The sequence below is a fragment of the Cnephaeus nilssonii genome, assembly GCF_951640355.1.
Source record: "Cnephaeus nilssonii genome assembly, chromosome: 8".
NCBI lineage: Eukaryota > Metazoa > Chordata > Mammalia > Chiroptera > Vespertilionidae > Cnephaeus > Cnephaeus nilssonii.
Window position 1 is genome coordinate 16,653,091 of NC_137079.1, and position 15,424 is coordinate 16,668,514.

General features: G+C 37.5%; 1 protein-coding gene and 1 pseudogene across 2 annotated transcripts in view; both read left to right on the forward strand.

Annotated features, from left to right (window-relative positions):
- TNKS (tankyrase) overlaps nt 1-15,424 on the forward strand; it is a 163,907-nt gene that overhangs the window by 61,389 nt on the left and 87,094 nt on the right. The window lies entirely within an intron of this gene.
- Nucleotides 10,011-14,316, forward strand: LOC307104398 (cofilin-1-like; annotated as a pseudogene). The gene has a single exon. The product of its transcript is annotated as a cofilin-1-like (transcript).

The following is a 15,424-nucleotide window of genomic DNA, read 5'->3' on the forward strand; positions in this document are numbered from 1 at the left end:
CTCCCTCAGCATCTGGGAGTTGGGCGGTGACCCCATCCCCCGCCACAGCTGCTGGTTGCTGTCTGTGGGGCCATCAGGTTCCCACTCACACCCACCTTGACCTGGCATCACCCACTCACCTGCTCCACCATCCCTCCATGGTCCCGCTCTCGTTGGGGCCCATCGGGACCAGCAGCACCTCCACTGCCGCCTGCTGCCAGATCTGCATCACCAACACCTGCCATGTTTCGTGCTGCCCCCTGGTGGTCAGTGCACATCATAGCGAGTGGTCAAACTCCCAGTTGAACGACCGCCTGAGGGGACAATTTGCATTTAAGGCTTTTATTATATAGGATTAGGGAACATCTGGCTGCTTAAAGGACTAGCGCTTCATAGAAAGTTCTTTGATCCTTTTATATTTCCTTATATTTACCTTACAGTTCACATGTGAATGCTACTTATTCTCTACATTATTTAAATCAGTGGTGGGAACCTTTTTTTTCTTCCAAGACCATTTTGATATTTATGATATCTGTGAGCCATACAAAATTATAAACTTAAAAATTAGCCTGATATATTTGGTCAAACATTTAATTAACTCCCCCCTAGTGCCTTGGTAGGGCCAGACCAAATGATTTCACAGGCTTTATACAGCCTGTGGGCTGTACATTCCTCACCCCTGATTTAAAGTATGGTTTGGGCCAAATGCCATGCTTAAATATTATTGGTGAATTATGGCAGGTTTTAGAACTAAAGATCTAGTCTCTTGGAGAAGAAAATAGCCATGATCATACAGCCATGTCCATGTCTCAACATATATACACACATATACATTTTACATGATTACTTTTTTTTTTTTCAGAAGGAAGGAATGGTACTGAATGTTATTGAATAATAGTTTATATATTTTGTTTCTGAAAGAAAAGAAAATGGAAAAGAGTATTCCGAATATTTTTTCACTTTAGGTCCTTATGTGATACTTTTTAGAGAAAAATGGTTAAACAAAAGTTGAGATTATTTTTTTAATTGATTGATTGATTTTAGAGACAGACATCAATTTGTTTTTCTACTTATTTATTTGTTCATTGGTTGATTCTTGTATGTGCCCTGACTGGGGGATTGAAACTGAAACCTTGGCTTATCAAGAGGACACTCTATGCCCTAACCAGCTTGGCTCAGTGGATAAAGCATCAGCCTGTGGACTGAAGGGTCCCAGGTTCGATTCCGGCCAAGGGCACATGCCTGGGTTGCGGGCTCGATCCCCAGCAGGGAGCATGCCCGAGGCAGCCGATCAGTGATTCTCACTCATCAATGATTCTCTCTCATCATTGATGTTTCTATCTCTCTTTCCTTCTCCTTTCCTCTCTCAAATCAATAAAGAAATATATATTTTTTAAAAAGAAAAGAAAAGAGGACACTCTACCCAACTGAGCTACCTAGCCAGGGCTGAGATTATATTTTTAAACATGAGTTGACCAAAGTATGAAGGTAAAGATAGTCCTAAGAAACATTTGAAAATGTGAAGTAGGAAATTCTTTTAAATGTGCTACAGCCTATTGGAGCAGAAAGGAGATTGGTATATTATTTGGAATGACAAAAAGTAGGAAGATGATCTACAGAAAGCCCCACAGGAGACATGAATGTATATATATTATAAAATTGGTGCCCAGTTTACAGGGCTAAAGAGCACTTAAAATAATGAATGATTGTAAAATTTTCTGTAAACTTAATTGAAAGAAATGGAAATGGGGTGGGGATGTCCTAAAATTTTAGTCGGAGAGAACAAAGTGAGTTGAAGTTCTTAGAAAGCTACTTAGATTGAAGAAAGCTACTTAAATTTGCAAAATGGCTGCCCTCTAACAGTTTACTCTCAAAACAAATCGGTGTCTTATTGACTTCTATTACTAAATTAACTTTCTTCCTATGAAGCTGGTTGAAAATGTTGCTAGATTTTTATCCTCACACTTTACAAACAGCTTTGCTATTGTCCATTTATGTGATATAATAAAGTCTAAATGTTATTTAAAGAAAATCAGACTGCTACCTTATCAATTCTTGAAGGTTAAAATTCAGGAACACTAATTTAGTCTTTTAAATAGACCTATGTTTAGTTGGTCTAAAAAGCAATTAAGCTTTCCAAACTGTAAGTTGCTCATATACAGGAAAATAGCTTATTGACAATTTTTATTGGTAGGATGTAAGAGCACCGTTCTTTTGATTTTTGACCAATCATTTCTCCATTGTCTAAAAAAAAAAGAAAATTATTTTTTAATTGGAATGATGAATTGTATATGATCACTTTAAAATATATTACATAGTTGATTTTTTTTTCTTTCCACTATATAATCTTGTTCATTTAGTCCTTTATTTGTATGACTTTCCTGGGTGTTTTTCAATGAAAGACCTTACATTTTCTTTATTATGTAGGAGAATATAACATATACTTACTATGTTTTATGTGTTTAATGCAGTTCAATAACTTGTATTTATCTCTGATTTAATTAAATGGATTAAGTAACCACTGAGGGTATTCCTCAGAAACTACCTCGAGTTCTTAGTATCATAGTTAGGGGATTTTGGTTTTCGTTGTGAGGATATTACAGTGAGGGGTGAGTTGAAGGAGTGTGCAGAAGCAAACGGACTTATTTTGAGTACTTACAGGCCTATACTTAGTATCTTTCATTCATTTTATTTTTTAATAAAAATGTCTTTTTGTTGATTTCAGAGAGGAAGGGAGAGGGAGGAGAGAGAGAGAGAGAGAGAGAGAGAGAGAGAGAGAGAGAGAGAGAGAGAGAGAAACATCAATGATGAGAGAGAATAGTTTATTGGCTGCCTCCAGCACATCCCACACTGGGGATCGAGCCGGCAACCTGGGCATGTGCCCTGACTGGAAATTGAGCCTCCTGGTTCATAGGTCGATGCTCAACCACTGAACCCTGCTGGCCAGGCCTCATTTTCCTTTAAGACACTCATCTCTACATGTCTTCCATAAATTGTATACTAGTAAAGTTGGATGTCTCAACACAATCAGGAAAGTTTAGGAGCAGTGGGAGATGTGTTTTTATTTACTCACCAAAGGGTAATTGCAGAAAAGCATCATGGACAAGTACTTACCATATTTTCAGGCATATAAGACGACTTTTTAACCCAGGAAAAACTTCTATATGCCCAGTCGTCTTATACGCCAGAAAATACGGTACTTGTACAGGAATATATCAAAAGATCTCTCTAGTAATTGTGATATTTTTACATTGTGACCATACCAACATTAGGTTTATCATTAAATACAAGGCTACACTATTTGAGTTATTTTTTGGAGAATTGTTTACCCCTTAGCATTTTTAGTTAAACTATAACAGTAGAAAGTAAGTAAATTAGTATCTGGTTGGATCCATTAGATTCAAGAATCTGTTTTTGGTTATTAGATGGCAATGATGGAGAGTGAAATTGGCATATGAAGAGTGCTCCAAACAGGTTCATCTTTTAAAAAAAATTTTTTTTGTTCATTTGTACTCAGGAATAATTTTTTTATTATCAATTAAATGTTCTCTTTTGAGCAAGAAAATAGTGCCTTATATATGAGAACTGTTGTAACAGGCCACAGACAAAAACAAGGTCATTATGAACTCATAAAATACCAAACATCATCATCTGGCTAATATGAATGATAGCTGCTGTTTTTAGTCCTAGAATTGCCCCCATTTTCTAACAGCATCCAATCTAGAACTAACCTCTGTTTTCTTAGGCCCTCCCCCCAAAACTTCCAACAAATCTCACATGCTAGAATAGATTCTTTCTAATACCCTTTTCCTGAGCTGCCCCACTGGTCCCATGGCATGTATTCTCCCTTTCTGTAACAAATAACGAGCTCAACGTATTCTACTATGGGTGTGTTTCTGGTGGTCTTTGGCTGGAAGGCATTGACACTTTCCTTAAAGATATTTCTTAAAATACAAATTATTTCCCCAACATTTAGGAGTTGAATGCTTTGTTAACTTTATATATATATAAATTTCCAATTCAGTATTAGCACCTACATGCCAGATATTTTGATAGTTGTTAAGTATATAAGGATAAATACGGTACTGTCTCTACCCTCTAGGAGATTTCAAACTGAGCAATTGATATATTTTTATATAATAACAGTGAGTCTGATTTATTTATAAATTTCTTTTCTTTATAGATTATACTCATTTTTCCCATATTTCAACTGAAAGCCAAAAATGCTTGAGAATTTGGTAATTTTGTATAAGGTACAGAATTCTGGTTACCTTTGCCTATCTTGACAAGAGCTAAATTTTTGGGATTTGCTCACATAAACTCTAGTGCCACAGAGTATTCATAATATTATAAAATAACCTCTTTCTTAGAGAGAGAGAGAGAGAGAGAGAGAGAGAGAGAGAGAGAGAGAGAGAGAGAGTGTGTGTGTGTGTGTGTGTGTGTGTGTCTCAGAGAAAAGGAGAGACAGAAAGTGAGAGACATTTATTTTGTAATTCAGTCATAATGATTTACACAGGGCCACCTGGTGGTCAGTTATGATGATATGTTGATATATTATGTTCCTTTTCTAAAAGAATTTCTGGAATTACTGTTAGTTTCAACATATGCCCCAGGATATATCTCCACAAGTCGTTTTCTGTAAGATGTGACAGTTTCTTAGTTCACCTCACACAAAGCATAGGATGAATTTTAAAGTGTTTTTTAGTTTCATTCCTCAGCAAATAACCTTGCCAAGTCTTCTTATATTCCAAGGTACCAACAACCACAGATAATTCTTAACAAGCTTGATGTAGAAGTGTTTGGCTTAAATCTTTTAAGGTTATTAGGATGAGAAAACATTAAGCTGTCAAGAATCTGAAAATAGCTTGCTGAAATTTTTTACTAACTCACTCTTAGTAGTCTTTGTCACTATTCCTGGATAATTACTTGCAGAAGCTATTACACAAATGGTTGGTTCTATCAATTAAGTCATGTTTACTCAAAATGAATGCATAGTATCTTTTGCTAGCACAGATTTCAGTATTTAAACAGTGCTAGCTGCCCTTAATGATAGCTTTCTCTAAAATGTATAACTATTATTACATAATTAAAAATTAGAAATGTGATTTTATTTTAAATAATTGTCTACTTTTGTCATATTAATTCTTCCACACACATAACTTAAGTTTTGTTGTGTCTATATGCTATTTGGGCTAGTGACAAATAACCTGAGATGGTGGCAGATGGGCCAAAATAATGTCATCCTTCATAAATATGACCAGCTATGAACTAGTTAGGTGTAATTTGTCAGACTGTTCATTTATGTATAAAATAAGTCTTTTAATATTATTCCTTAAAATATGACTCAATTTAATTAGTTTGGAATATCAAACACAATTTTTTAGATCTAATTTCTTATCACGTCTTTTCTGGAGATATTTTAATTTTTTTAAATGAATTAATAGTATCTTTAATAAAAATGTGTTAACTCTTTTGAATTAGTGTTTCAGGTTTCTTTGGATAAATCTCCAGAAGTGGAATTGCTAGGTCATAAGGCAGTAAATGGTGATGGAAAGAGACATGACTTGGGGTGGTGAACACATAATACAATATAGAGATGATGTAATATAGAATTGTACACCTGAAATCTATATAATTTTATTAACCAGTGTAACCCCAATAAATTCTATTAAAAAATGTGTTAACTCTTTCTAGCATATGAACCTTGGTTTATACCTGCAAAGAAAATGCTACTAAATAAACATATATACTTGAGTATCTCATAAAAATTCAAGTAAACTCAAATCAAAGCATTGAAAGTTCATTATTTTACCTCTGTTGCAAGACTTATAATAGCAGTCTTACTAAAAGTGTATTAGTACTTCTTTATACCCTGGTGCCATAAAGCAGCTGGTTATACTCATAATAGTAAGAAAATATTAATATTTTATCTATTTTCATATAAATTTAACTCAGTGAAAGGAAAACACAGACCAAGTAATAACCAAATTTGCTTTATTAAAATAATTTAATGAGAAATTATTCAGCTAGGTTTGCATTTTACCCATATTTCGAAGTCCCAGACTCTTGGGAAGTCAGTTTTTATTAAAAATTTATTCATTTCGCATAGTTTTGTAAAGAAATAGAAATTTGGGGTGCTACTACATCACACACATTAGGATAGCTACTATTAAAACAAAACACAGAAATAACAAATACTGGTGAAGATGTAGAGAAATTGGAACTCTTGTTCACTGTTGGTGGGAATGTAAAATGACATAGCTGCTATGGAAAACATGAAGGTTTCTCCAAAATAAAAACAGAATTACTGTGATCCAGCAGTTCAACTTTTGGATATACACTGAGTGGCCAGATTATTATGATCTCTGAACGCATAATAATCTGGCCACTGTGTGTGTGTGTGTGTGTGTGTGTGTGTGTGTGTGTGTATTTTATTAGAGGCCCGGTGCATGAATTCGTGCATGGGTGGGGTCCAGCCAGCCTGGCCAGGGGGAGGGTACATGGGCGGTTGGCCGGCCTGCTTGCTGGTCGAACGCCTGGCAGAGGGGACAATTTGCATATTAGCCTTTTATTATATAGGATATACACTGAGTGGCCAGATTATTATGCGTTCAGAGATCCTAATAATCTGGCCACTCAGTGTATATTCAAAAGAATTGAAAGCAGAAACTGTATGAGAGATTTGTACACTCATATTCATAGTAGCATATTAGCAAGAGCCAAAAGGTGGAAGCAAACCATGTGCCCATTAAGAGATGAATGGATAAATAAAATGTGCTATATATAAAAATATAATTTTATTCATTATTATAAATGCTCACTGCTTTAATTAGTCCAGTATTCTCCTGGAGAAAAGGAAAAAAATAACAAGGTCTTTTTGCATAAGCTAAATAGCTATATGTTTAATTAGTCTATTGATTGCTATTAAAAAATTTTTTTCTTCCCACAGTAATTCAATTAGATAGATTCTAAAATTCCTCTTACTGGAACTTTTTTTTTTTTTCCAGAGTTTCCTATGTGATTTTGTGGTACTTTTATTCTTAGTTCTAAGCCTAGATATAATATAGTCCTCTGTTGTTACAATGGACTTTCCTGTAGATAAGACATTCTTTTTAAGAAATATATGCTGTTCCAGGATGGGAAAGTGAAATAGGTATTCCTCTCTTTTAAATATAAGAATGAATATAAAATATGGTCCCTGACTTCTAGGAGCTCAAGTTGGGCAAAGAAGGACAGAACCACAAATGATTTTTCATACAATATAGAAAGTGTTACGAAGCACAGAGGAAGGAGCAATTGATTCTTTGCAGAAATTACTAAAGCAAGAACTCAGCATTTACTTCTCCTGGTTTGTTCTCTACCCACATTTGAGGCTTAGTATTTTCAATCCAACATTTTTGTGTGTTTTTCCATTTAGAATATTTGTTTTTTCCATACTTTTGCTTGACATTGTCAAAAGAATATTGCCTTATATGATTTTATTCAATTTCACTCTCCAGTTGCTCTGGGTCTTCTAAAAGCTTGACACAAAATAAATGAACAAACTAAGCAAAAGGAGAAAATATACAATTCTTCTCTAGCTTCTTCTCAACAACAGTATCATTCTACCAAATAGATAGCACTTTCTTCTGTATCAGGCAAGAGGCATCAAGTGATCAGAATCATTATGCAAAACATGAGCACAGGAACTTACTGTCTAGAATGAAGGCAAAAGTGTGCTTGCCTATGTGCATGCACTGGTTTGCTGTTTTTTGTTTGTTTTTTTAAAAGGTAAAGCTTGTATAACCTTGGAACTTTGTCTTGAAGATGCTAATAGGCAGTAACTTATTTATCTCAAGTTCCAAAAGTGTCCTTTCTTTAGTTTTCCTAAGGTGTTAATTAATATCTTGCTAATAAAGAAGCAAGATCTCCAATCTACAAATCATATAATTTTGTGCTTTAGTGTTTACTCTAGCTGCTGGTAGAGGTATATACACCTGCACACACATGCACATGCACAGAGGCCTTGGGTAATCCGTGACTAGCAGAACTGATCCTGAAGCCAGGCTCATGATGTCATTATTAAAAAAGCAATAGATAACTTGGAAGAAAGGATTATGGGTCACGTTTATAGCTGTAGTATGGACTTGTAGAGGGGCATTGTTTTCTGTGGCCTTTTCCATGTCTGGTTAGAAACTCCCATTATCAGTAGGGCCGACTTACACTTCCTCAGTATTTAACATAGTACTAATCCTAGATTAATTTTATTTTTAATTTATCTCAAACTTCATGTTTTAAAATACTACCTTTTTGCATATTAATCTTTAGTCAAGTTTCATAAGGATTGCTACATTGAAGGGTTGGTACATTTCTACAGTAGATAAAAATAGGCAAAAATCCATATGCACTTCATGAAATCATTATATATAAAGTAAATCTAAAAAATAACAAAAAACAAAATATATGAAATATAGTAACAAATTTATATTTTTCACTATGGCTTATTATTGACACATGGATATACTTGAAGCTGCTACAAGTCAATACGTCACCAACTAGTATAGTAAAAAATATCAAATATCCATATGATAGGAACTTATTACCAATACATACATCTTTCCTTTAACATGAAGTTTTCTCTTTAATGAGAAAACAGAGATTTATTCCTTGTAAGGTTCTGTTTCTTTTGGTAGAGAAAAGGGAAAGTTCATCTACATGATTTTTCTAATTACCTTCCTCTGAGAAACTTTTACTTTTTCTTGGAAATTACTTAAGCCCTTCTATTTTTTCCACTATTTTATGAATGTATACATCCATTTCTATTCTTCTCATAATGTGATTACAATATTCTAGTGACCCAGCAAAATTTTTAGGATGGTAAGATCAAATGACACCCTCCTTTTTCATTACATAAAAGCTGTTTTATTATAAAGAGGAATGGAGAAATCTGTTTTCTGAGATTCCTTAAATGTTAGTTTTTTTAATTAAAATTCTTTCACTGACATTAATGAAAATGAAATTCTATCTCCCTGGTGATTTATAGGAGCAATAATAATTGTTAGCAAATCAAGTGCTTTAAAGTTTGAAAAGCATTACTGTTATCGCCATCATTATTATCTTGTATCGGATATATTATTGTGTTATTCCATGCACCTAGAGGTTGCTGACTCGATTCCCAGTCAAGGCACTTGCCTGGGTTAAGGGTTCAATCTCCAGTAGGGGGTGTGTAAGAGGCAGCTGATCAATGTTTCTCTCATTGATGTTTCCCTCTCTCTCCCTCTTCCTTCCTTTCTCTCTAAAATCAATGAAAACATATTTTAAAAAAACAATATGAAGCAAATAAACGAACTAAATTATGTCAGTGTTAAATTATTTAGAATCTACCTAAGGCCATGTTTTTAAAAAGTAGGTTGGAGTCTTCACTGCTAAAGATTGGTTTGAATATGATAGTTGTTGTTGTTTTTTTAAGGTGAAGTGGGAGGAATTAAAGGGAATATAACCAAGCACATTGTAAACACTCATGAATTAAATTGCTATTATTTAACTGACTATGTTTATTGTTTAAGGGTACAAACCACATAAAGGCAAAGATATATTTGACATCAGAGTCTGCTGGATCCAGAGACTCAAAATGTATCATGTATCTGACTGTTTCTGTTTCTTTAACCCACCTACCCAACGCCTTTTTGTCCCACTTCCTGAGCATTCCTTTGCTGCCTTCTCTTTGCCTTTTCTGTTCTCCATTTTCTGTCTGTGTGTTTTTGTTTTCTTAGGTTCTTCTGTGTTGAGCATGGCTATTGGCAGCTCTGGGGATACAACACTAGAGCTCTTACTATGTTTTCTAATGTAAAAAGAAGGCTCTTCCCCAATTGTGTAGTGAAAAGTCTCAAGGAAGAACTCTGAGCTGACCAATCACTGGTCTGTGGTTGTACTGTGATTATTGGTCAGGGATGGAGTGGGACTCTGTGATTGGAAAATCTACCAGAATGACATAATCATAGTAAAGGAGGAGCCATTCCCCAAAACAAGGGACAGAGCACTTACCAGAGGAAGGATGTAATGGGCAGACAAAAATAGCATGTCCTCTGTGCTTTTTTACTTAGATTTATATTTTCCCTAGTTCTAACTTAGTACTAATAGCTAGAAATGGATGATTCCTTACATTATAAAAACATGATTTCATAAGAAATTAAATTCCTTTGCAATTGAAAAGGAGATATGAATGTGGGTCCTCAGAATTTCACCAGAATTTTTCTTTCGGAATACACTAATGTGTTTTTATTGATAAAGAATGTTTTTTACATTATTGCTAACTTAACCAAAAAGTAAAGTAGCTTCCTTCTTTAGAATATTCACCACATATTTTTTTAAACAGCTTATTCTCCAAAAAGAAGGTCATGCCAAGTAGAATTCCATATGTTGCTTTACAGTCTATGATCCTGGGTGTTAAATTTCACATGCCCTATTGAAGAAAATTCTTACTTCCTAGCAGCTTATAGGGAATACCTTAGAAGGTATAGTCAATCTATTTTCCATCTATAGAGGAGCAGTGTTTGAGAGGCAGCATTTATTGTGGTTAAACATCCTCCCATCTGCCATATACTAGCTGTGACAGGCACAATAATGGGTCCCCAGTGATGTCCATACACTAATACCCAGCAACTGTAACTATTGTCTTATGAGGTAAAAGGAACTTTGCTGGTGTGGTTGAGTTAAGGATCTTGAGATGGGGAGATTATTTTAAGTTCTCTGGCTAGCCCCAATAAATCACAAGGGTCCTTATAGAAAGGATGAAAGGAGGTCAGACAGAGAAGAGATGTGATGTGGAAGCAGAGGTCATAGTGATGCAGGAGCCACAAGCCAAGGAATGTGGGCACCCTTTCCAAGCTAGAAAAAGCAAGGAAATGGATTATCTCCTAGAGTGTTCAGAAGAAATACAGCCCTGCTGACCCATTTTAAACCTCTGACCTCCAGAATTTTAAGAGAATAAATTTGTGTTTTAAACCACTAAGTTTCTAGTAATTTGTTACAATAACCTAATACATTAACCATGTGACCTTCTATTGCTCAGTTTTCTCATCGGTAAAATAGAATAATAGAACAGAAGCATTATTTGAGGATTAAATGAGTTCATTCAAGTAAAGTGCCTGTCAAATAAGATTTTATATGTGAATTAAATTTGAAGACCAGTGGTTGGATCTCATGAAGAGTAGATAGTAAAGAACACATCATGTGTAACTTAAGTCCAAATTTATTATAATTAATAAGTATACAGCTGTATCATGAAAGTCACATATATAACCATGGATCTGGAAGGGACCTTAGATTTAGAGGTTACTAATCTACTCCATTACCCCATAAGGATTCTATGCTGTATTCCAACCTGGCATTTCTGTGCTATAGCTCTAGCTCTCTGCCATAATTAGTTCTTTGTGGAATAACTTAAATGGTTGGAAATATTTCTCCCATTTGTTAAACCAAATACAGTACATGTCACTTCTTTTTGGAACTACATTGTATATGGCTAAGCATTTTTCTTTTTTAGAGCTTCCTCTGAAGTACTGACAATAGAAGTTAGAACCCTTCCTATAATTATAACCACCTCTATCACCGCAGTCTTTTATACTGTAGACTAAATAACCCCATTCGTTTTTTTTATTCTGCTGATACGACATAAGTTTCCTTTTACCTTTTTTGTAAATTTGTCACATGGATTCACTGAGCTTCCTGTCAAACCAACTTCAGAGTAGTTTAATCTGAGCTAGTCTTACTTAAATTAAATTTTAATATTGATTTATCTATTTGAACAGTTGGCACTTTTTAGCTCTAATTGCAAGACATTCTATCTAATCCTCATTTTTTATGTTCTTCTTTTAATACTCATCATCAATTGCCATCACTTTGCATCCTAAGATCAAGGTTCCTCAAGACTAGATTTTGTTCTTTCATGGATAGCCAGCTGCTCCTTTTCCTCAAACATCCATTTCTTTTAAGTTAGCAACAAAAATGATGAATTTACCAAGTCTTTTGGTCCCATGCCCAGGACTTTAGAGGCACTAGACATGGTCTATATTTCTTTTGGTAAAGTTGTTCATTTCTACAAGATTCAGTAAAAGTGATTAGTGGTGTGCTTGACACATTATCCAAGCATACTCTCAGTCACTTCCTGGCATGTGCATTTGAGTAAGGTAGTCTTATAGAAAGCTTGTGCTGCCTCTATAAATCTTCATTAATCATCACTGTTCCTTAATACCCATGAATTCTCATCATTAGTGCATGTATCTTTAAAAACCCTAGATTGCCTACTGAGAAGAGCCTCATTTCGGCATTATTCTGATCATTAATGCTCAGTATTCTTATGTTTTACTCACCCCTGAGTCTCTAGCCTTCTCAGTGTCTACCTCATAAACTTTATTACTGGATTCTTTTCCCTTCCTAACCTCATTCCTGCCTTTATTTTACCACTCTCCTTCTCTCTGACTTTTTCCTTCTTCCCTCTTCCCTTCGCTTTCCTTCTCTTTCCCATCACTCTATCCTACCAAATAACTGTCCAGAAGTTGTGCTCTGGGTCTCATACTAAGTTTCTTATACCTTGGAGCTCTCTTCTTATCTCACTCAGAGAATTTGCTCCCACTTTAGTGACAGTGTTTGCTATGTTTTGTAACCTTTCAGCACATGATAGTTTTATACGTGTGCTGTCCCCCAATATACTGGTAGACATACTTTGTCGAATGTTTCATTGGTTAACAGCATCCTGGAGGAACATGCCTCTTGGCTTTTAATATCCAACTTTAGAGAATGTATATATCTTAAAAGTTTTTTCAGAGTCGGATCCCGGCAGCAGCTGCAGCGGCTCTCGTCTTTCCAGGCTTTTCTTGCTATCTCCTTTAGCTTCCGGAAACATGGCCTCTGGTGTGGCTGTCTCTGATAGAGTCATCAAAGTGTTCAATGACATGAAGGTACGTAAGTCCTCGACACCAGAGGAGGTGAAGAGAAGCGCAAGAAGGCAGTGCTCTTCTGCCTGCGTGAAGACAAGAAGAACATCATTCTGGAAGAGGGCAAGGAGATCCTGGTAGGTGATGTGGGCCAGACAGTAGACAACCCCTACGCCACCTTCGTCAAGATGCTGCCGGAGAAAGACTGCCGCTACGCCCTGTATGATGCGACCTATGAGACCAAGGAGAGCAAGAAGGAGGACCTGGTGTTTATCTTCTGGGCCCCTGAATCTGCGCCTCTTAAGAGCAAAATGATCTATGCCAGCTCCAAGGATGTCATCAAGAAGAAGCTTACGGGGATCAATCATGAATTACAAGCAAACTGCTACGAGGAGGTCAAGGACCGCTGCACTCTGGCAGAGAAGCTGGGGGGCAGTGCTGTCATCTCCCTGGAGGGCAAGCCTTTGTGAGCCCCCTCCAAGCCCCCTGCCTGGAGCATCTGGCAGCCCCAGACCTGCCTGTGGGGGTTGCAGGCTGCCCCCCTTCTGCCAGACCAGAGGGGCTGGAGGGATCCCAGCAGGGGGAGGGCAATCCCTTCACCCAGTTGCCAAACAGCCCCCCACCCCCTGGACCTTCCTTCTCCCTCCACCCCTGACGGTTCTGGCCTTCCCAAACAGCTTCTGATCTTCTGATTCCTCTCGGGTTGAAACAGACCAAGTCCTCCCTACCCCAGGCACCCCAGTTTTGGAGAGGGCCTGTATTTTTTTTAACGACACCTCTACTTGCAACCTGTTCCGCCCCTCCTTTCCCATGCTGCCAACTTCTAACCACAATAGTGACTCTGCTTGTCTGTTTAGTTCTGTGTATAAATGGAATGTTGTGAAGATAACCCTTCCCCATGCTGCCTGGTTCCCCTCCCCTTTTCCACCTGGTCACGGCCACTCAGGGAAGCAGGACCAGTAAGGGACCCTTAATTAAAAAAAAAGGGGGGGGGGAAGAAAAACAACAATAAAAAGTCTCAATTAATTTAAAAAAAAAGTTTTTTTCAGCCAGTGTGTATTTATATTTATGTTCCAAATTTTAATACTTACATTTTAACAGAAAAATAAATTTCAGCAAAAAGTCAAGTCACATTTTAGATACAATTAACAGAATATCAGAAACAGGTATAAATCATTTGAAACACTGATAAGTGTTTATAAATGGGATATGTATCTTAGATATTACTGGGGCTAAGCAAAGTCATGTCATTGCATACCAAGAAACTGGTTGCTAACAATCATTTATTGATTACATTGTGGGTTTTTTTCAGAGCTTTTGTTATGTTTGAATGCTGTATTGTGCTTTTTAAAAGTTTTAGGACATTGGTTTAGATTTTTATATTGGATGTAATATATTACAATTTTTATTATTTTAATATTGTGGCACAGGATAATATAATCATACTAGAGGCCTGGTGCACGAAATTCGTGCACGGAGGGGGGGGTGTCCCTCAGCCCAGCCTGTACCCTCTCCAGTCTGGGACCCCTCAAGGGATGTCCGACTGCCCGTTTAGGCCCGATCCCAGTCCCAACTGCTCGCTTGCCTGCCTTCCTGATTGCCCCTAACCGCTTCTGCCTGCCAGCCTGATCACCCCCTAACCACTCCCCTGCCAGCCTGATTGATGCCTAACTGCTCCCCTGCCAGCCTGTTTGCCCCAATTTTCCTCCTCTGCCGGCCTGGTCACCCCTAACTGCCCTCCCCTGCTGGCTTGATCACCCCCAACTGCCCTCCCCTGCTGGCCATCATATGCCAGCCATCTTGTGTCCACATGGGGGCAGGATCTTTGACCACATGGGGGCAGCCATCTTGTGTGTTGGAGTGATGGTCAATCTGCATATTACTCTTTTATTAGATAGGATAGAGGCCTGGTGCATGGGTGGGGGCCAGCTGGTTTGCCCTGAAGGGTGTCCCGGATCAGGATGGGGGTTCCCTTGGGGCATGGGGCAGCCTGAGCAAGGGGTCTATGGTGGTTTGCAGGCCAGCCACACCCCCTGGCAACCCAAGCGGAGGCCCTGGTGTCTGGAATTTATTTACCTTCTACAATTGAAACTTTGTATCCTGGAGCGGAGCCAAGCCTCCTGCTTGCTCCATGGCCAGCAGCCATTTCTGTTGGGGTTAATTCATTTTCTATAATTGAAACTTTGTAGCCTGGAGTGGAGGCCTAGACCGGCCACGGCTGCAGAAGCTTTGCTTCCTTTGTTGCCGGGGACAACCCTGGCCTGCTCTTTCCAGCTCTGTGGCTGCCGCCATTTCTGTTTCGATTTGTTTACCTTCTACAATTGAAACTTTGTAGCTTGAGTGGAGGCTTAGGCCAGGCAAGGGCAGGTGGAAAGCTTGTCTTCCTCTGTTGCCTGGGAAACCTTGCTCTCTGTGGCTGTAGCCATCTTGGTTGTGTTTATTTGCATACTTGCTCTGATTGGCTGGTGGGTGTAGCGAAGGTACGGTCAATTTGCATATTACTCTATTATTAGGTAGGATTGGGGGTTGTC